The sequence below is a fragment of the Xiphophorus couchianus genome, chromosome 19 (assembly GCF_001444195.1).
Source record: "Xiphophorus couchianus chromosome 19, X_couchianus-1.0, whole genome shotgun sequence".
NCBI lineage: Eukaryota > Metazoa > Chordata > Actinopteri > Cyprinodontiformes > Poeciliidae > Xiphophorus > Xiphophorus couchianus.
In genome coordinates, this window is record NC_040246.1 from 10,777,833 (window position 1) to 10,800,632 (window position 22,800).

At 39.1% G+C, this 22,800-nt stretch overlaps 1 protein-coding gene across 1 annotated transcript in view; it reads right to left on the minus strand.

Annotated features, from left to right (window-relative positions):
* daam2 (dishevelled associated activator of morphogenesis 2) overlaps positions 1–22,160 on the minus strand; it is a 103,038-nt gene extending 80,878 nt beyond the window's left edge. Inside the window, exon 1 of the mRNA XM_028000214.1 lies at positions 21,980–22,160. The gene's annotated coding sequence lies outside the window, so the exon portion shown is untranslated. The remainder of the gene's footprint in view (positions 1–21,979) is intronic.
* Positions 22,161–22,800: the final 640 nt, after the last annotated feature.

Genomic DNA, 22,800 nt, shown 5'->3' on the forward strand with positions numbered 1-22,800 from the left:
ATGCAATTTTTAGTTTTCAGCTAACCACAACCAATCAATATTTGCCCATTTGGCAACCAATAATTGAGCACATAAAAACTCCAGCTCTAGACACCAGTCAATTTATCAGTGGATCTCTATTGATTACTTTGGCTTTTCAAAAACAACACTGCAAATATATTGCTTGAAAGATGCTGTGTAACAGAATCTATCGCTAAAATAACAACAGATATCAGTTTTGTTTGACACAAAGATGTATTGTCACAAACAAAGTGGAGGCATTTATAAGCAAAGGGAATATGGAGAAAAAATAGGTGATTATAATGCTATTATTCTTTTTTTTTTTCTCAGGGGACACAAGATAGATGACACCAAGTCACAAGAAGTAAAATCTGAGTCCATTCCTAAGCAAGCCCTTGGGATGTATCCATTAACCCAGCAAGGAGAAGCAGGCTTATCTCCAAGACGTCCACTTCCGCTCCTGTCATTTCCCTCTCTCTTTCACAGCAGCATCACTTCCACTTTCTCTCCAGGGTTACCTCACTATTCCCAAACCTCCGAAGGATACTCCTAGGAAGCCCCCCAAGGAATAGGCTAAGCTCCAGCTCCAGTCTGGCTAAGTGCACTTGGACTGCTCCTGTATCATCCATCAAAACCTGGTAATTGAGGCAAATGGAGCCAGTTTCACATGCTTGAGATAAGTATCATATCCCCATCCCACTACATTATAAGGCCATCTGCTCTATTATTTTTTTGAGGACATGCTTGGGTTTAATTTTCCTACTCAGCGATCATCTATATTTCTATATTGTCACTTGTAGTCAAGTGGAGAAAACAGAATATGACTTCATTCAAAAATATGACAGTCATGACCGATTCAAAAACAGGTTTGCTGGTAAAGACTGGCATGGCCTATTACTTTAAGCGACTCAATCATCTGCATTAGAGTGATCAAACTTGATAGTCTGCATAGTCTGCAAAGAAACAGCCGTTAAGTTCCAGAGACGTTGGCATTTCTTTCAAGCTACTCATTGAAGAAAGGCTTCAAATTCTCCTCCAACCCAGCCTCTCTTGGAGCTAACATGGCATGCAGTCATGTTTCACAACATGCCATTCCTTACAGTATTATTTAGGGTTCTTATGGGCCAGACAGCTCTTAAGTTTGTTTTGTTTAAGCCAGGAATTCCTCACAGCAGCATTTTGAACACAATCAACCCTTTCACGCCCGTGCAGAGATAAATTGCCACCGAGAAAAGTACCGCTGCTGTCACAAAGCCTGAACTCTTGACAGTGTAAATGTGAGGGCACATCCTGTGTACATGGTCTAATTGTATGCTAGCTATAAATCACAATTGCTGGGAGCTCTATTTCATCCATCTTTATAAAGTAATCATAGCAAGACAGCAAACAATAAATCCAAATGTAATGACCGTATCCTTATGGTGACTCTTCATACTCCGCAGGCACTTACTCTTATTTTCTACTTTTGTCTTCAGTCTCTCTTAACATTCTATATAGAATTGTAAAAACAAGGAAACCTATATCTAACTTCAAGCCCAAGATTACTCATCATAAACGCATTTTCTTTTTTTTCTAAAAGTAATGGGCATCTGAAGGGTTCCTTTGTCGAGGAGGCAGACTGAGTCAGGTTAAAGGTCATCCAACCGCCAGCTCCCACAGTACGTCTTGTGTCTGTGTGGATATGTGCCAGCTAAATGCTGTTATGTTTGGATAATTGTTCAGCTTTCCGCTGACTGATTCATGATGGCCTCATCATGTTAACCGATGATGTAATACTTTGATCGCTGGGCATCAAGGGCATCAGTATTAGTCTTTGATTGACCGTGCAATGATTTCATTCAGTTTAGCAGTGATAATAAAAAGGCTGTATTCAGATTTCTGGTTTTCCCCTTTCCAGTGTGATAGATCAGTTTTTAAGCAACCGTGAAGGGTAATTGCTCTCACACAAAGAGCACAGCAGCTGAATAATACCAATGCTTTGTTGGTAGACTAAGCATTCAAATGCCCTTTTTAAATTTTTTTTTAAATTACCGTTGTGTGCTTTTGCCGAGGAATAAGCAAGCAAAACTCACTGGTGCTGCAGCGAAAACCAAAACTGGACGTTTCAGGCATGTTTGCAACACAAAAATGTTCACTATATATTTTAAGGCAAAGTATTGGTTGTGCAAAATGTAAAAGCAGTTAAAATCCAATAATACTAGCATGGTCTGCAGCACGTTCAAGCTTTTGTGAGATGGATGGATAGAAAATATTCCAAACTCCATTTTATTTTCGCACCGCTTGTGCAGTCTTGGAAAATATCTAGTGACTCCATACATATCCAGACCTACCCAGGTTGCATATGGAACACTGTTAACAGACTTTTTATTTTAATATTTTGTAGCCAAATGAATTAAACAGCTGATAAGTCAGAACATTTCAAGACAGAAGTCTTAATGAGACAGGAACTGTAAGAGGGTTTTGAGATATAAAACAATCAAGCTGTTAAGCAATGAACATTAAAAGTATAACAATGTTAATATTCAAGCTTGGAAGCCATCTGGTGGAGTTTTCACATGTAATAGTGAACTTTAAATATAGAATGGAACCTTCAAAAGTGGATACAGTTTCTTCATAATAGGCAACACCTTTAGGAGTTCGAAATATGAGTTGTTAGGTACAAAGGGTCCACATGAAAACCATAACTCCCATACAACGACTCTTATTTCATAGCTCCCCTTTGGCCACTATAACCCAGGTGTGTTCACTATGAAGAGAAAAACAGTGACTGACAGTATAGTAATGTAGAAAAAAACTGAAGACTTTGCTCTTTTTCCAGATGCTTTCATTTTTAAAAAAGTCATTTTTAATTTGGCAGCATGGGATCTTCCATATATTAGGGAACCAATTTCAGTTGTGCAACTGACACTGTAATTTCTAACATTTACTTATATGACTGTCCAAATCCCGTCACCAGTCTGAACCCAAAGTTTAAATCTACCTTCCAAGTGCAATAATAATTTCTGTTCTTAGAACCAATCCAAAGCTTCATAAATCAAGGCATCATCACAGGTTTAAGTGTGGTGAAGAATGTCTGGGAAGGGTGACAAAAATGTTTAGATCTGTTTTCAACACTGGAGATAAAATATCTGCCCACGACTCTGTGTGAGACCAACACTCTGGGTCAAGACTGTCACAGAATCTCAATAAAACGAGGAGTCATGCCCTACGAACAGGTGGGTCTGGATTCATGGCCTTTCCACCCTTTTTCCCTGACACCTGTGCTCTAGTTATTGGAATGAAACTCTGAAAAGGCCAGCAACTTCAGTGGTGGACCAAACAACCAAGCTCAATTTTCTTTAGATTCCAACAGCAGCATTATAATTGTTGATTTAAAGAAGAAGAGTAAGACGAAGCACACAACACAAATCAAAAATCTGAGAATGTATTACTAATCTCAAAAAGGCATTCTGAAAAAAAGAATTTGACAGTTGTCACCAAAAGAAAAGTTTTCAGACCAATACAGGGAGCTTTCATCTGGATCAGTGAACACATAAGCATGTACTAAAGTAACAGAGGCTGGCATGCAAAGATCACAATAACATGAACACTTCAAATTTCTAGCATCTGCAGTTTTTACCATGATGTAATGGTACTTTTTGCATTTCAGAGTCAAAACAACTTTAAGCTTCCTTTCCGTATTGAACTAAACCGTGCAAGAACATTTAGAGAATCTTAGTACCCTGTAATAATATTTCTGGATTTTGTTCAGTAGATATGTGTGCAAAATTGACATTAGTAGTCTTAATTTTAAGTTACTTGTTCTAAAGTTTAATTGCACTATATACAACACTGACTACTTAACTAAGATTAATAGCTAGGACAAACATTTGCAGAAACAAAGCATGCTTTTCAAAAATGACATTCTTGTTCTGAATAACCAACAGGTCCTATCAACCCATGGAAACCTGTGATGAAAATAAGCATAAAATTAACTTATTTTTCTATTGTGCACTTCTTTTTTGTGTCTTTTTGTGTGTTGTAATGCTAGGAATGATAGATGGGTGTTGCACTTTGCTGGAGTGAATCTTTTGAGCTCTCTTGGGATGTCAGAAGAATAACAAACACTTCCTGTTTATCTCTGCACTTGGTTGGAACAGTCTGTTCTGATCTACTGCTCATTCCAACCATGATTCTGTAGTTATTACTTCTGGGTGTAAAGAAAAGCATGATAATATGTAATCTGAGAAGGGCACAAAGAGCAAATTTAAGAACTGATTAAGGAATGCCCATTGTCTGCATCCTCAAGCACCAGTAATTTTGTTTTGCAAAATGAGCTACATACTCATAAATAAAATGGATTTTAACTGTTGACAAGCACATGTTACCACATTCAGCTGACCTTTGTCTTGACAACATCACTCAAAAACAGTGAGTTCATCTGCAAAGCTGCCTCATAAACAGAGGGAAAGGTCAGACATCATATGCTAAATTTAGCTGAGGGGCTCCCTGAACATCATCTACCAGCTTATTATGTATATATGTATGCATCAAGCTGTTGTCTGCTGAGTCAACACATCCTCCAGTGGTTACATATAGAGACAAAGAGGTTTGCGAGATGCTTAAGTTTCAGGACTAGGTCAGAACTACTCCAGTGCCTTAAGCTGATAAGCAAAGTCAGCCCTGCCTGCAGGAAGCTATCAGACCTGTATGTACACAGACGGAATGAGTGTTGATTACACCCAACTTGAACTGATAAGAGCTGCAATCTTAATTAGTGACTCCATTCTTTTCCATATGTGTCACGGGATATCGACACTACAAATTTTCTCAGCCTTTAAAATTGCTACTGGGCTGCAGAGCTGCAGCATTTAGAGAGATTTCAGAGTTAATGTTGTTGATCTACAACCAAAATTCATGCAATGAAGATGTAGTCAAGAAATGGATGATGAATCGATAAACAAATTCATAAATAGAGGTTTGTGGTACAAAACATGGCTTATAGTCAGTTTTTTTTATTTGCTAAGTCGTACCCTGACCCTATGATTGGCCCAAGCTGCAGTGCTTTGTAAGCATTTTCATACCCGCTGAACATTATAATTTTGTGAGAATAGAATCACAATCTTTGAAGTTTTTTTATTGCAATTTCTCACAAAAGAGCAAAATAAATCTGCCTGCAATCGTAACATAGAAGTAATACATGGTTCACAAAATATTTAACCAATTAAAATCTGTCAATGCTGTCTAGAACCAACATTCTCTTAAAGTCTTTTAGGGAATGTTTCTAACAGTATAGCATATCTAGGTACTGGAATACTGCCCAATCCTTCTTCGTAAAATAGCCAAATCTGAGTTCGACTGGATGGAGAACACCAATTTCCAAGTTTTCCACAGATTCTTAATTGAGTGTATTTGTATTGTGATGGCTTGAGGGCCTTAGGTTTGGCATATTTGTTCATCACTATAATGTGGTAATTGGGTTAACTGATTTTAGGTGCAGTTGCACCTGAGAGGTGGGTTTGGCAGATATAAAGGTAGCTTCCATACGGTGCTTTAGGACTCTCTCATCTTTTTCTCTCTCTCTGAGAGGCTGGCTTTCCAAATGGGTAATGTTTCTAGTTACACCTCTTTTTGTATTTCTGTGTCATTCAATCTTATCAGCAAGTCAGACAGAATGTTTTTTCTATTATTGACATAATCACCTTTTCTTTTCCCAATGAACAGTTTTTTGACAATAAATTTGCGCAAGTTAAGCTTTGTCTGTGGAGTCTCCTATTTTGTTGCCAACTGTGAGCCAAGTTGGTAACAATATGGGTTATAATCATGTTGGAATCTAGGCTGTAACCTTTTGCAATAAAGTCTTCTAGTTCCATCCATCTACCCATGAAATTTGACCCATTTTCTGTCCCTGTCGATGAAAGAATCTTCACCAGCATTTTCTATGCAGCTGAAAAAAATAGATATTGATCTTAACAGATCAGACCAATTCTTCTCCTAGGTGTTTGAAGTATCCCCTACATGGGTTGTCTGGCTACTGGCTTTGTTTTAACATTGCTGCCTTTTTGCCATTCTACCATAGAGATCAGAGTTGCGAGTGCACGACTAGTTGTCTTGTCAACAGATTCTTCCACCTACACTGTGGATCACAGCTCCTCCAAGCATATTGTGGCTTTACACAGTTTTTAAATTTAATATTTCCTAGCTCAAAGTCTCATTTTGTCCAGTTGACTTTAATAAAATATGACAGGATATGGCCCCTGATCACACTAAAATAACTTTGAGCAGCCTCCTGCAAGTACAAATCAACCATAGGCCTCGCATAACCACAACTGCTAGCAGACTATTAGTGGATTGTTGAAAATTTCTTGAAATCATTGGTTGCCAAAGCAAGTACCAAATAAACATTGGAATATGAAAAGCCTGGTGGTTAGTGGCTCCTTTTGGACCTGACATTTTTGGTAGGAAACAACCCAAAATACAAATGTACAAAATGTTCCAAGAAAGTAACATAACCAGCACCTGAGAACCTCACATTTACTTTCACCCTTAAATAAAATTATGCTCTAATTTTCTTTGGTTATAAACAGCAATTAGGACATAACTCTTAAAAAGCTACAAAATAAACATAGGAATCACAGTAATCCTATAGGTATGCATGTTTATGTGAACTAGAATGACTAAATAAACAGATGGAAGTGTGGGAGCACACATTCAGCCATCTCACTGTTGTGTGCTTAAGAGAGACAATATAAATATATTCAGTATCACTCCATGCTGTGTGGAGTGTTGCTAGAGAGCAGAGGTGGAAGGGGAAGTGTCGCTTAGGGATTCATCAAGCACCACTCACCCACGCGAGTGGTAAACGATTGCGTTGATTAAAGCCAGCTGAGCTCCAAGTGGGCTCCTTAGACTGGAAACCAGTGGCACGTGGCTTGGAAATCCATCTGCTTTCTTAATGACACACACTGACATGCCCATACAAAGTTGTTTGTTCATTTTCCGTTGCTAAAAGTGTATATATAAGAAAAAACAAAAAACACCCAAACACCCACAACGCTTGTGAAATCAAGCTAGCAAACAAGACTCTCCATCACAAGGGTGATGGCTGGTGGAGTTCAAATGAAACCACTGTGGCATAACAAACACATCCACAAATCAGGATTTTCCACAGACGGGCTGCAGAAACAGATCTCATATCCACACTGAATACTGCAAAACATGAAGATTAAACTCAGGCAGCGATGCCGTCTAAAATTGTGCAGGCCTCCAATAATTTGAAATACAACAGATTGTCAGCACAGCAAGAGCACAATGACAAGAGGTTTAGTTAAAAGAAGAGAGGGGAAAAAAGAGAGCTCTGACCAGTGCTAGACCTGTCACAATAAACAATAAATCAATTAATCGCACGATAAATTAAAACTATCGACCTCATTTTAATTATCGGTTTTATCGTTTCTTCCGGCCTTTTTCTCTTTCTGTTGATGACACTGAATGAAAAAAGGCTCAACTCCTGTGCTCTCCACTGACCCTCCCTTCCTCATTTCCTTTGTGTAAAGCCCAGCGTGCACTACACGATCTTAAGAGTTGTCGGCCCATTTTCAAAACTTGAGAGACCACACATTAGCCGACAGAAATCCTCTGTATAGGATCAGGTTCAATTGTGCCTTGTGGTGTCCAACAATGGGCACCAAATAATGGCTACAAGTCCAGTTAACACATTTTTAAGCCAGGCATTAATCAATGCTTTACTACAATCTACCTGCAATGCATGTGGCTAATGTAAGCAAGTCCTGACTGAATGAAAATCATTATAACCTATTTTTGTCATGTTAACGAAGAACAGCTGAAAAGTTATGGGGTTTATCAACTGCAATTTCGCTCCAACTCCTCCCCTTGTCATTTCTGTATTCTTTGCACGAAATGTTGAAAAAAAATATTAATGTTGTTTTCACATATCATCTCCAATGGATTCCCCTCCATAATTTCCCCTCAGAAGCGCGGAGGGAATCCGCGCTTTCTGATTGGCTGCCTGTCACATTTAACAGGCTGCATTAAGCTCCCAGTCGGGGAAAACCCCTGAAGCGGCCACGACGATCTACCGTAACACACCACACACATAGAACGGCCATTGTTCTAAGATTGTCATAAGGCGAAAATCGGGGCAAAAAATCGTGTAGTGTGAACTATTGCATCAGGTAGTCGGATGTGCCCATCTTCTCTGTTTAAATCTAATGAAGGGCAATATAGTATACAAACTTCAGAATCTGTACTCTTTTGGTTGAATGCAGTATTTATTTCCACTTTGGCTTTATGTTGTTTAGTTTTTATTCAAGTACATTTTTTGTTAATGGAGACTCCATTAACCAGAATCCATTTTATTTTTGTTTTTGGTTGTTTTGTTAATTTTGTTAATCAGTTCCAGTGTTAAGTGTTCTTTTGAAAATAAAGTGTATCTATCTTTGGCAGAAAATCGCATGCATTATTATGTCATTTCCATTAAATCAGTGTAAAACGGTCTTCAAACAATATTATTATTTATTGCAATAATTTTTGAGACAATTAATCGCTCAGCAAAATTTGTTATATTGACAGGCATAACCAGTGCACGCATTTTTATCTCAAAAATATTTTTAAATATGTGAGAAATTGAAAATTTTGGCAATATCTTGCGAAAACTGCCTTGCCTTGTATTTTTTGTTGGTTTTCACACCTTTAAAATGTGACCCTATTCATGCAAAATGTAAAGGGCAGAAGAGAGTTGTGTGGTAAAACTTTCCAGACTAATTCTTTAAACAGAATTCCATTTCTTTTGTAGGAATGACATCAATGATTCCATGTCTTTCTTTCATGTTATTAGATAAAACAGTGAAATTGTAGTACAATCTCAAGATCCAGCAAAAGGTTTTACTCAGTCACACACAGAGTATAGACGTAAAAATGTTTTCATGTCCAGTGTCTGGACAAGAACAGGTTACAAGCCAAGAATGTTTCTAACAATATGAGCAGCTGTCTTTTTTAAAAAAACTTCATCAGAATGACAACCTGCTCAAAAACCTTGGCCTCGTACTCCAAATCTGAGTTAATCACATCTCCTCTGGCAGAGACCTGTCAACACACATTGTCCCGATTACATGCCGTTTAAGCTAAATGGCCAGGTCCTAAAGCTGTGTCCCGGTAGAAACTGAAACAGAAATGTGGGTCAGCAATTTTTCCCCCCCACTGCTCTTCCTCTCTCTGCATCTTGGTTTCCTTCCCAGAACAATGAGTCTGACTTTTCTCTTTTCCTCCCACAGCAGCAGGATTGTAGTGGGAAGGGGAACTATTAGGAACACAAAGTAACTGTGGCGCATACAATTCCCCTCCGGAATGCTTTGGAGGATGTAATATAAGACCTCAGTGACCTTCTGACACATTTCAAAGCAGCCTTTTCAAAAAGCACCAGCATCGATTTCTGACATTTGGATGGTGGAGCAATGGGGGCGGGAGGATGCTAGTGCTCCTCACCTGTCACCATGTTTCATTTGGAGATGATCTGAAATGCTGTGCTCATCTCTACATACGTGTTCTCGTTATGGGAATAAAGAAGAAATAAAATCTTAGTAAACCGGAAACTGCACATTACTGGCTTGTAAGCAGTTTTTTTTTCCTCCCTTCATTCTTCATCAAAGATAAAATCACGCAGAACAAAATCGGGAGCTACATCTCCACTTTCAACAGATCTTGGATGAAATCTAACCAAAGTAAAGCCAGGATGGTAAGAATGTGTTTTTCATTTTCATATGTGAATGTCTGAATTAAGTAGACACAAAATATGATGGATTGTTGAAAATTTCCAACATTTCAACAACATAACCACCTCTTATTTCAACTCTGTCTCCACAAGCCTCTTTCATCCTTTCCCAAACACTTATAAAATCAGTATGAGTGGCTCAGACCTCAAAGATTTCATTTCTCAGCCTTGTTGGAAAAAAAAAAAAAAAAGAAAAGGGTAAAATCAAAGCAAAATTAAACGAGGCTTCAGTTTGCTGATGTGTTCCTTGCGGCGAGTGAGAGATAAGGAATGCACAAAACTCCCTGCACTGGGTTCGCCAGACCTCGGACGGTTTATGTACCGCGGCCGGTCGCCATGACAACCTGGCAGCGAATTGGAGCTGTGCAAGGGAGTTGTAATGATGCAAGGAAAGGACAGACAGAAAGGAACAGGGTAAAAGGTTTTAAACACGGAACAGTCCTTCTGAAAAAACAAGGTTGCCATCAAAATATGTATTGCCTAAACTTCTGGATCTGCATGCTGAATTTACCAAAATAAAACTGCAATTTTATTATTGAAATTCTGACTGCATTTCCCTTAATAAATAATAATAATAATAAATAAGAATTTATGTTATTTTTATGTGGCAGCTGATCTCCATCCTCGGTCGGTCTGCTATTTAACTGCCTATTCTAAGGATTCTGCTTGTCAGCATAATAGAGGAGGTGGAAAGGCACTGAGTGGGCAGGAGTAGACATGTTAGTGGATGGATGCAGCAGTATTTGCACAGTGTCTGAACCTAGGGTCTAGTTTGTCTGCCTAATACCTTTAATCCACCCCCACTGCCACCATAAATCCCAGCGGATGACGTTGAGGAAAGCCAGGCGGCATCACTACCCTGACCTTCTGTCACCCCTATTTGCCCCTCCGATGACCACAATATCGTTTGGTCTGAAATATCTCTGACTTCTGGACAATGGGACGTTAGTGGGATGAAAACTGAGATGATGGAGGGAGTGTGGACATCAAATGGTTTTTAAACAATGGATCATTGCCTGAAGGAGCACACCGGCCTGGACACTGAAAAGAAAAAGAGCTATTACATGTAGAAAAATATATCAACCTCCTGCACTGCTAATCCAGAACAGTGCATTTAATGTATGTCTGCTGGTTTGGCACACACACAGGAGCTTTACTGCTCATCTCACCATCACTCCCAGATTCAACCATTCCCCACCCAAGTGTGCACAGACAGCAATCTGTCTGACTGCCAATCTTTTTTTTTTTAATACTTAATACTAAAAACAAGACCTTTTACAATTGTGAATAACTGTCTGCTCTCTGAAGCTCCTTCAAAAACATTTTTGAGGAATTTCGCAGCATTTTCAACACATTTTCTAAACAAATCCTGTTCATTTTGTTTGTTGAGTAGCCTATTTCTGACTGGTGAAAACATAGCATACATCCACACCTAAGACACTATTTTCTTCTACTTTTTATTGACTAGAATTTCATAGAAATACCAACAAAGAGGTGAACCATTTATGAACATCCTTGCATACAGCAAGTAAACAAGTGAAAGATGATGGATCTCTCAGGAGCTGAGTCGGCTCTCTAATTTCTCAGTGCAAAATGCCAAAACTGTCTATGGTCAAACAACAGAAATGGACAACATGAGTAAAAAAAAAAAAAAAAAAAAAACTGTGAAAGTTAGAGTTATAAAAATAAGAATGTTTCATTTCTACAACCATCAATGAGGGACACAGGGACATGGATAAAGAAACTGGAATCTAAAAATATCCTCATCTCCACAGTTACTTGGACATGATCAGGTCATTTGAGTTTGTCCAACAGTCTCCTGTCATCTGTTTACAGAAGGATTTCCTTAACGCTGATGGCTGATAGTTTATACAAGGAGACGTAGAAGAAAAACATCACTCTGCCCAGAGAACTTGCTGACCAGTGCAAGGGAGGAAGAGTAGGAGGCTGATGGAAGGTGGTGGTGGGAGGTGAACATGAATTTTGAAATTGGAACCAGAACCAACATGAGCACCTGTGTTTTTTGTCAATATTGATTATTTATGTCACACAGAGTCTCAGGAAACACCAAAGGGCACGTAGAGAGGGACAAATGAGGTCAAAGTTGCAGGTGAATGTCAGAATTACTGAAGCAAAGTGAAATAAGACAGCCTGTTAGTGTTTCCAGATGATGGAGAACACACCAATGAAGTTAGATCTGGAGAAGTGGTGCCGTTTATAAAAACGGCACAAATAAACACCTCGCCTTTCAACAGTCCATTTAGGCCTGCTGGAGATCAATCTGCTCTCCTGAGGGACGAAAGCAGAAGACCCCCTTTCTCTCTCCAGAGACAGAACCGTATTCATTTCTCTCCTGAATGCTGTAATCGTGCCAACTGAGCAGTTTGTCATTCTGAATAAAGAAGTTTCTGGCATGAAGGACATGGCTCAGGTCCACTGTTTGGATTGCTTTTTTTTTTTTTTAGTTACACCACAGCAAAAAAAAAGAAGAAGAAAAAAATTACAACACTGTTCCAGGATCTTTAACTGCTAAATCCATCTCAATGCTCAGACTGAAAGCAATGGCAGTGAGCTCAGAAGATGCATTAGGGTCTGCGAGAAGCCTGAAGCCCACAGTAAAAATGCCCATCAATGCTTTCTATTCTACTTAAGAAGCTTTGAAGTATAACACAAAGTTATTACACAATTAAAAAGAAATGCATGGGAAGAATGTAGAAGCCAAATTTAGTCATCTAAAACTCTGTGGAAGAGTTATGATGGTGTTTATCTTTTAAAATGTTTTACTCCTTAGGAGTTTGGTTTTGAATCAATGTGAGATCTCTGGAGTGATCCCGGCCCAATACAGTGTGCTCGTTCTTCCAGTCTTTTCGTTTATGTTAGTTTGAGTTTCCAGCCCCTGAAGATGGAATCCGGATAAGATTATTATGATGGATTAGTGAAAATACAGTAAGTGAATGGGATCCATCTGCATCATAAATCTTGTTAAATTGAGGTGCTCCTGCATTAGATAACTTCAGTAAAACACATTAGCCATGCCAGTAAAGTGAATTACTCAAATTGAATTGAAGATTGAGAAGGACGGCTATGCTATTTGGAGAACTGGCCAATTCTTGGTGAAATTTACAGATAAATGGGATTTTTAAAGTAAAGTCACATTCCTGTGGTTCTGTCCATTCTTCGTGAAAAATGTCCAACTTTTCCAAACACTTAGTTCAAGCACTCTTTGTCATCCTCACCCATTTTAAAATATAAACACAAAAATATTATAAAACATTATCATTTCAAGAACTGAAGACTAGTCTTTGGCATACCTTAAGATTTCATCCATGAAAAGCTAGACAACGGAGGAAAGATGAAAGGGCACAAGAGTCAAATGGCAGGTCTGATTAACAAAACTGCTTGTCGTACGACAAAAACTTCACACATCAAGGTCAATAACAAGATCGGCACTCTGCATACACGGCCAAAGTAAACCTTCAACAGCTTGGGCCCTTCTCAAATCTGTGACCCATCAAGAGTCGACTTAATCTCATTCCAGCATCTAAAGTGATTTATTGGTAAGGAGTACTTTATGCCAGTCTTCCTTATGACTATGCTGAAAGCCCTAAAGCCTCCCTACTGGAATCTGAAAAGAAAAATTGTGCTGTCGAGCCTGACAATAAAAATGAGGGTTCAGGTCAAACAAATACCTTACAAATGCTGTTTGAGAGAGCCTAAAGGAGACAGCAAATGAATTCTGCTTCTTACCACAAGTGGTTGCTGAGACAACAAGGGCCCCAGAGCCCAGCAGTGGTGGGGCCCAGCGTATCAGAGTACGGAGGACACCCAAGGGAAAAGCCGGTCCAGAGAGCGGTGGACTCTCACGGACAGTGGAGACATTTTCCCACAATCAAACAAAAACAGAGCTGCACAGAGCAGCAAAAAAGAAACAGGAGATGGAGGGAGAGAGGTTAGAAGTGAAGACTTGGAAGAACATGTCTGAAAGAATGCATGACTATAAAACTATTTAAGCATTTACTAAAAGGATGCTTAGTAATCCAAACATGAACTCAACATTCTTCCCAACTTGTTTAACCTTCAAGTCACCTTAAGTTTCAGAGGCCAGAGGGTTGTGTGGGCCTCCAATAGGTAATTTAGCCAAATCCGCACAGTTCACTGGTAAACGACCTCATTAAGGTAATATGTTTAACTCATCTGTTGCAAATTAAATAAGGTGTCAGGCCACAGAGGACATCTGGACCATTAACATAGAAGCTTTAGTGCTAATTGAGGGAGGACGCGATTCAACAAGAAAAAAAAAAAAAAACACAAGGCCAGGGCTTCCCCTCAGGAGAAGGTGGGTGAAAGAAACAATCAGATACGCTCTGGCATTGGTTTGAGGACAACCGATTCAAAGGTTAATTTTCCAGAGCTTAGTGTAATTAACTCTTATTGGGTTTTAAGAGCAGGCATGATGAGAAAGACGACAATTTGATCAAAGGTACACAAGGTATTTATCCTAAGAAGAGCTGGTCATTTCACCCCTTCTCATCTATATACCATTTTAGTCATTTTATAGTGACTAGACATCAGCTTTTCCCTGCAAGTTTGACAATTCATGCGCCATTGGGCAGCCAATGATTTAAAGCCGCTGTCTGTTTTCTAGTCATGTTTTACAGTAGGAAAATACAGTTATTGGAGTCACATTGCCAATATCTAAAAGCAGGAGTTAATAGAGTTATTTATGTTTGAGCAGGAGTACTACTATTATATTTCATCAGACAAAAGTGGATTAAAGTTTTCAGAACATAGCATATAAACTGAATTATAGCTAAGATTTGAGTACACACCTCTATATTTATTGCCATAATTTCTCTCTCAGTTTAGAAAAATAAACTGATATGTAATGGCTTAAGTGCAAGTAAAACGGTAAATAAATTGGTAGACAGTTGAGTTTACTGAGGCTTTTTCAAGACATTTGAGCAAACCTAAAAAGCTTTGCTTTCTTCAGCAACTGATGGAAAAATGACTTCTAATTTGAAATCTAAAGATTACATCTTCATGAAAATGCAGCAAGAAAGCCTTCTTTTTCAAGAAGGTCTGCAAAAGTTTTCAAACTTCCTTTTATAGAAGTAGCCCCCAGTGCCGGAGATCATGGCCATTATAAATAAGAAGCTGGAATGCAAAGGAGGGGGGCGGTGGAAAATAAACATCCATGCTGCTCCGTTATCTGCACCCAGCTGTGTAGTTTAGAGGCCAGTCACTGCATATGATGTCACTTTGGCATGGTGTTACTATTGGAGCAGCGGCTCGACATGGTTACATTTAATTTTTTCATTTATGAATTGATTTTTTTATTCAACAGGAAAACGGCACCTCAAATAAATTCAACTTTTATGGGAATATCTTAAAGAGAAACAGTGACTTCAAAAATAAAAGAAAATCATTCCAGCGAGAAATACATCGAAAAGGATTTAAAATAGGCTTGCATCAGTATCAGGAGAAGCAGTTGTGCAGCACATCCAGCCATCACCTTCCACTGTAAATTTAGAAGCAAAGTAAATTTGAGATGTAAAGGTGAGTGGAAACCTGCAGCCAGGAGAATAAGGACTAGGTTGACACATTGCAGGTTTTATAAATGATCCCATATGTGCTCCAGATCCCAAGTGAAAGAGCTGCTTTGTGTTCGATGACGTAGCACGTGCTCGGGTGGACTCCCCTTCCACTTCCCTCCACTGACAAAACCCTTTCTCGGTAGCTCAGGGTAACGCCAGTCGCGGGGCAGAAACATGGTGTTTGGATGCCCAAGTCTCTACCCACCTTCCTGCTTCCTATTTTGACGGGAGCCAATTACCTGTGACTACTTGGAGACTGAAACAACCAGCGCATTGATGTTTGATGGGAGAAGAGGGACGGAGCGTAAAGACGACTGACCAAAGAGGGGGAGATGGCTGTCACAGAGGAAAGAAATATTAGTACATTCTCAACCTCTATTACCCGTGAGCTAAATGGCTCCCATTCATGGGGAAATAATTGTCAGAGGCAATCTTACGTGCCCATCTGCTCCCTGGACTCTGCTGCGATTCACAAACTAATCATCTGACAATCATGCAGTTTTACAGTGGGATTAGAAAAGAACAGTGCAGTCAACCCAAGCCTCAAAATACCTTCAATTTATATGTGAGGCATTTATAGCAGCAGTGGAAACATGCACATTTAATCAAGTAGTCAAGGAAGCAAACTACTGTTTTCAAAAACACCACAGTAGCTCAGAAAAGCCCCACAACCTCTGCACTGATCAGGATTTGGGGCGTTTCTTTCATATTTCAGGGGAAAGCTTTTAATTAACAGCAGCAGTATTGTGCTACTTCTCATGTTTAAATCTGGAGCTTCTGGGTTTGTGGAAAATAAAATCAGATGGAATCAATTAAATAACGAAGCAAGGGAGTAGCAAAATATGTCTTGCACTGTTTCTGCAGTATCCCTCGAGACAAAGTCAAAGCATCATATAGAAGGAATAACAACTTGAGCCAAGTGACATATCTCAATACAGCTGAATTCAAATGATAACATTGTAACTTTAACAGTTGTTGTGATGTCTCAAGTTTCAGAGCTCTTCAAAGAACCAAGACTTATTTGAAGTGGTTTAGAGTTGAGATCAAGAATCTCTCCGTTCCTCCATTCTGTAAAGTCTTTCCTCTTTCCTTAAGAAACATTTCTGCTTCTTCACTCTTTGTTTGTACCAGACCATAACAGCTTATGCATTGTGCAATGTATACATTAAACATAGATAAAAGATTAGTGAGCCAAAGGAGACCTTCAAATAACTTGGAGAAGCAATGATCAAGTTCACTTGAAAACCTTGCAAGAACATCTGCCTGCTTAGAGACCAAATTTCAATAAGAGTGATACTGACTTGACTCTTAGATTCACTAATGTTTTCACTGAGTGCATCAGCTAGTTGTCATTGTGAAAATGAGCTCAACTGAATGAGAGGACAATTTGTAAATAGTCACTCTGAGCTCTTTCATGCCTTTCTGTCAGTTTCCTGTTTGCAAAGCGGTGAATTCATCACTGATCTGGTTTTGTATGTTATCAGTAAAACACCTGAGATTTTTCTGGAAAGCTTGTTCTGTGTAAACATGAGTACAATGGGACTTATTTCCTCCCAAATTATGCTTCAGATGTTTGTTTAAAGATGTAAGCATTAAACCCCTTGTATTTTGCAACAATAAGTTATATAAACTTTCCAGGTTATTTTGCAGTACACACAGTGTTTCTAATAATTCAGAAAGTTGCACATGCCTCTTGTTTTTAATTAGTTCTAGCCACAAATAGATTTTTGACTGGCATCATTCTAATTCCATAAACACGTTTGTAAATAACTGTGATATAAGTAATAGCAATCTTTGACTCCACTAAAGTATCTGCAAATCATCACAAGACCCCCCACTCAGTGCTTCATGACGCAAAATAAGGGCCCCGACACCAATTTTGGATCTAACGAACAGAAAGGATGAGAGACACTGGTAGATGTGCATTAAGATTATATCACAGCGCTTCACACTTGAGTAAACTTTAGGTTGATCTGACGCCAAGGATCTCTGGCACACCAGGAGAATTCCTGTTGTGTTCAATTGGAGGTTCTGTACAACAGAGAACAGCCCCAACTACTGTATTGACGAAATGGACCAGATCACACTGCGGATTGTCCCATTATACACTGAATTATCCTGAAATTTCAGTCCACCGAGAGAAACCAGGTGCTTATATATTAAAATTAAACATCTGGAGAAGTTTGACAGTCAACTTAAAAATATTTGTTTCTCCTTTCAGAATTCAGGTTTACGGTTTTACCGTCAAAAGGCAGCCTAATTCAAACAAAAAACACTTAAGCATTGATGAAATCATATTGATGCTCTTAATTTAGTAAGCACATCATCTCATAATGTAATTGACTGAAAGACAGCGATAGAGATCAGAAATTTGTGCTCGAAAATTTAAGTTGATATCTCTGTAACAACTACAGGTCGACATATCACTGGGCTTTCCCTGACTTGATTTTTAGACACTTCACTGAATGTGTTTTTTTATTTGGTAACCACGTCCACAACAAATATTTTTATCATCATCTCAGCCTGATCCTGCTTATGTATGTTGCATTCAAATGATCGTAATTTTTTTTTTTTTTAAATGCAATCGTTTCATTTTTGACCAGTGAATTATCCTCATCATCCAACTTTTGGGCAGAGTAAGTAATCCAAATTTGGCCTTTTCTTCAACAAAGCTTCTTTAAAAAGGAAATCCTATGCCTTTTTTCATATGAAAGTACAATCACAAGGAAAGGTGGTGGGATGCGGACAATACTTTGTCTGGTTTTTCCTCAAACCATCACGGCTAATTACTCCCAGACGTCCTTTTGGGCTGAGCCAGAAACTCTGCAGAGATACAGTGGACTGGTGTGCCGCCACACGAAGAGAAGCAGAGATTGGCTCAAAGCCACATTGTGGTCACTCAGTGGAGATGTTATGGTGCTTGCTACAAACGTGACAATGCTGCATTGAGTCCAAACAAGAATATGTTCACTTTAGTCATAGAATCAGTAGGTAACCTGAAGATGATTCAGTCAAACATCAGTAGCTTACAGTAGCTTATTTTGCATCAACAATGTTCTCGCTCATTAACAATGCTTAAAAGTGACTCCTTTGCCTCTAATCAAACGTTTGATCCCTTCTTTTAATGGGCAAATGCATTTGTCAAAGCTTGTCATTATTTCAGACTTTACATTAGGTGAAGTTTTAAGTTATATGGGTGACATAGTCACACATCTAAATTTGTAGTGCAACATTGAAATTGATTAAAATTGTATTTTAAACTACAAATATGCTTTGATAAGGAAAGCAGGCCTTGCAAGAATACAGAAAGAAATACGAATTGAGCAGCATGGCACACCTCTGTTCCAGCTCAACAGTCTTAGATCCGCAACAAAAGACATTCACCTTGGAGACTCAAAGGTCAAGATAACCTGTCAATCAAAACACCAGGCACTATAAGATCTGACTGAAATTCCCCCTCAGCCACATACCACGAAACAGTGGTCCTGTCTTCCCACTCCTCTGTATGGCATGGTGGTTTAGACTTTAAGAATCAGAACCCTTGTGTGTCAGTTCCCAGCCACGTTGTGCTGATCAAGGCTTCCACTCATCCTTCCTGCCACAGAAACACACTCACACGCACGTGTTTTACCCTCTGCTCAGTCAGCAGTGCTGCAGCCAAAAGCAGAACACCTCAGCCCAGTGGCTCAGTTACTCTTGGATGTCAGACATATTTTCTTTCCCCCAGCCCCCGTCCTCTGAAAACACACAGGTAGCTGAAAAAGGATTCTGCTCTTTAGTCAAAACACTAGACCTAAAAAAAAAAAAAAAAAAAAACTCTGTAGGATCAAGCTTTCCCAGCCTGACTTGGGAACAATCAGACAGAGATTTCTGTTTTGCATGTGAAATCTAACTTGAAGCTGAACCTGTGGAAAAGCTTAAAGCGTATTAAAAGCTCAGTGGATTGCAGCTCTGCTCGGACAGCGGCGGCCTGCTAAAGAGCAGGGCTTTTCAATAAATCCATCCATCACCGATAGCCATTAACACAGTCTGGTGGGGTTGAAGTGAGCAGTCTGTTGATGCCTGCGCCATGTGGATCAAAAATTGTAGAAAATAACGAGCAGAGTTGAATGGATAAATCCTGCAATCACTCACTTATGTGTGAGGTCGGCAAGATAAAAATGTCATTTCTATGTCATAATCTATTCCAATCCTCAAACCCATAATGCTCTTTTTAAAAGTGCTTTTGTTTTCAGTTGAGAGTTTACCAGATTTTCCCAAAGCACCCAAAGTGTTCACATCAATATATGCTTTCATAATTTCAAGTATAATAAATACAAAATTATATGTATTTATTGGGGCTATATGTGATAAACCAACATAAAGTATGGCATAATGGAAAGGTAAGGAGTGCTGAATGCATTTTTAATGAAAATTTAATATGCATGCCATGAGTCAATACTTTGTAGTTCTGCACCTCTAGAAGCAGACATATTTGCCCATTTTTCTTTGCAAAACATCTCAAGCTCAACAAGTTGGATGGACAGCATTTGAAACAAACACAAGTCTCGCTTTAAGCTCCAAATTTATTTCTACACTTTGACTAGGCCATTGCCTAGAATTTGGGTTGTGTTGTTGTCCTGCTAGAAGGTTTAATCTCTACCCCACTCTCAACTCTTTTGCACCATCTAGACATTTCTTCCAGTATTATTCTGCATTTAACTTCATCCTCTTAGCAGTTCTCATTAGTTTCCCTGTTGAAAAATATAATCTCCACTGACATGTGTGTCCCCATGGAGATGGTGATATACAGTATTAATCTCCTTGGATCTTTGGACCCCCAAAGGTTTTATTTTCTTTTTATCTGACCAGAGTATTTTTGGCTTGTAGGAAGCATTAACAGAACTTCTTGGGTCTTTTATTTTAAAACAACCCCTTTTGTCTTGTCACTCAACCACAAAAAAATTGTGGTATCTGTGAATTGTGTCACTAATTATTATTGTGCTCATTTGATCTATGGATGTTTACAGCTTCTCCAGAGATGATTATGGAAAACAATGAATTTTTTTTCTTCATTACGCTTCATAATTACACATTCCTTTGTGCTGGTCTATTCCATAAGTCAAAAACGGTCATGTTCATGGTTGCAGCGTGGAAAAAATGTGGAAAAGTGAGTGTAAACTTTTGCAAAGCACTGCAGCCCCGATCCATTGAAAAAGAATGTTGCATGTGCCAATAACTCCTCAATAAAAGCTTTGTGGGTGATCATTTTGTGCTTAGGATGCTGCTATGCTTATAAAGCCTCAGCAACCGGCCAAGAAGACCCATCGCTGCATTACTACCAGATGTTCAGTCAGATTAAACAGCTCTGAGTGCACTCCCCAATTATAAACCCACATGGGATGCATGGGACATAAGAGTGGAAGATGCCCTCAAGACCCAAACCGTTTGGCTTAACTCTCCTTTATTGTATTTAAATAATAGTTTCACAACGCACCTATCTACCTTGATTAATAGGTACCCTTTCCCTCATTTCGGATATTTAGACAGCCAAACTCCTGGTTTGTGTTAGAGAAAGAAATATTTTGACGTGACAATGTTTGGATGGAAAACAGAACCTGAAAAACTCCTGCAGCCAAGTTTGATTCAGGAGAGGCAAACTGCTGCTTTACCACAAGCTTGAAGGATTTGTCACATCTAGTATAGTTCTGAGATTCTCATGCAAACGAATCTAAATACATGCCTTCAAAAAGGGATTATTGTATTTAATTAATTCATTCTAATTAACTTTCCTTTAAAGTAAAGTGCTGTTATATAGATGAACAAAAAACAGCATTCTCAGTCAATAGCTGGGAATTTGAGAACTTCCAGCAATTGACAGCAAAATTAACGTAATTGAAGAATAAGATAGCTCTTCTAACTAATTTGAAATGGTCTTAGAGATCTGAACCATCACTGCACGTCATGTATTAAAACGAGGGTCTTAACTGAAGCAGAATGAGGATGACACAGCAGCTGAGGGGGCACAGCGCCCTCTATGGACACCCACCAGAATTAACATATGGCCGATTAGCCCAGTGAACGCACGACACCGGGATAAAATCGAGGTCAAATGCGTGTGAATGCACACTGCTGCCCGTCTTTATGTCATATCTGCTTACCAGTTGCTGATATAAAAAGGTACTGAGAGGAAATAAAGAGGACATAAAACTGTCATGCGCAGAAGTGCTTATAAATTAACCAATAAGCCTATGATGGCGGCCTATAAGGTTTTTTCATAACTGATGGGATAGGGTGTATTGTAACAATTATTCATCACCAGTCTCTAAAATTATATCAAAAACGCATTACACAAAGATTGAAATCCAGTATTAGACCTTAACAGGCACGCTCAGCTGCAAAGCAAAGATTCATTTCCTATCCTGTGAGACCCATTTCAATGTTACAAATTAAAAACTGGGAATTTGTCAAAAGGAGCAATACCGCACAGTTTCACACCAAAATCTAAAGTCTAAACATTTTCCAACCGATTGCAGCCTGCGCGTCAGTCTGCCCCTGCCGATCCGAGTTGCGGGGTAGAGCCAGCACGGCACGCCGCTGCCTTCACCATCCATACCCGGAGAGATCATGGACTCACCTTCCAGATTCTGTGCGAGGAAACTGTCACCGCTCGGTAATAATAATCCTGGGAGGCTGTCAGAGGGCAGACAGAAGATACATGCAGAAGATGTGGGTTCGGAGCGAGGACCAGATCTCCCCGTGTTGAGTGTACGAGGCTGTTCATTCAGCTGAGGGTGTAGTGAGGAGAGACGGCTCTGACAAGTCGGTCAAAACAGCAGCACCACGCCTCCCTCCTTAAAGCCGCCGCGCTCTGGATGGCTGTCAACATGTCAGAATCCAAAATCACACATCACATTTTTATATAATTAAACTTTAACCAACCTCCACCCCCCCCCCCCCCCCCCACCCCCACCCCCAACCCCCCCCAAAAAAAAAAAAAATTAAAAACAACAACTCAGAGATAAATTACAGATTATAGACCTTATTTATTGTATTTTATTATTTGCAAGGTAAAGGGATAATCAATTTTGAGGGGGGAAAATTCTGTTTTTAATTTCTCTTATCTATTTTGTCTTTGGTGACAACCTCCAAATCTGTGAGGCTGGCAGGCCTCCTTGCCATTACCCTAATATTTTGCACACTACAAAGACTCTTTGTACTAGACTCAAGTCAGGGCTATGGCTGTGCCATTCCAAATGGTTAACATGACTTTCAGTCAAAAGAAACAAATGACAGGATTACTTTAAACCTTAATCTGCTTGGAGTTTGACTAATTTTGAGGTTAACATATTAATGTCCCTTTCCTTACTGTAAATAGAATAGAATAGAATAGAATAGAATAGAATTACTTTATTCATCCCAGCAGGGAAATTACTTCGCAGTTACAGCATAGAGACA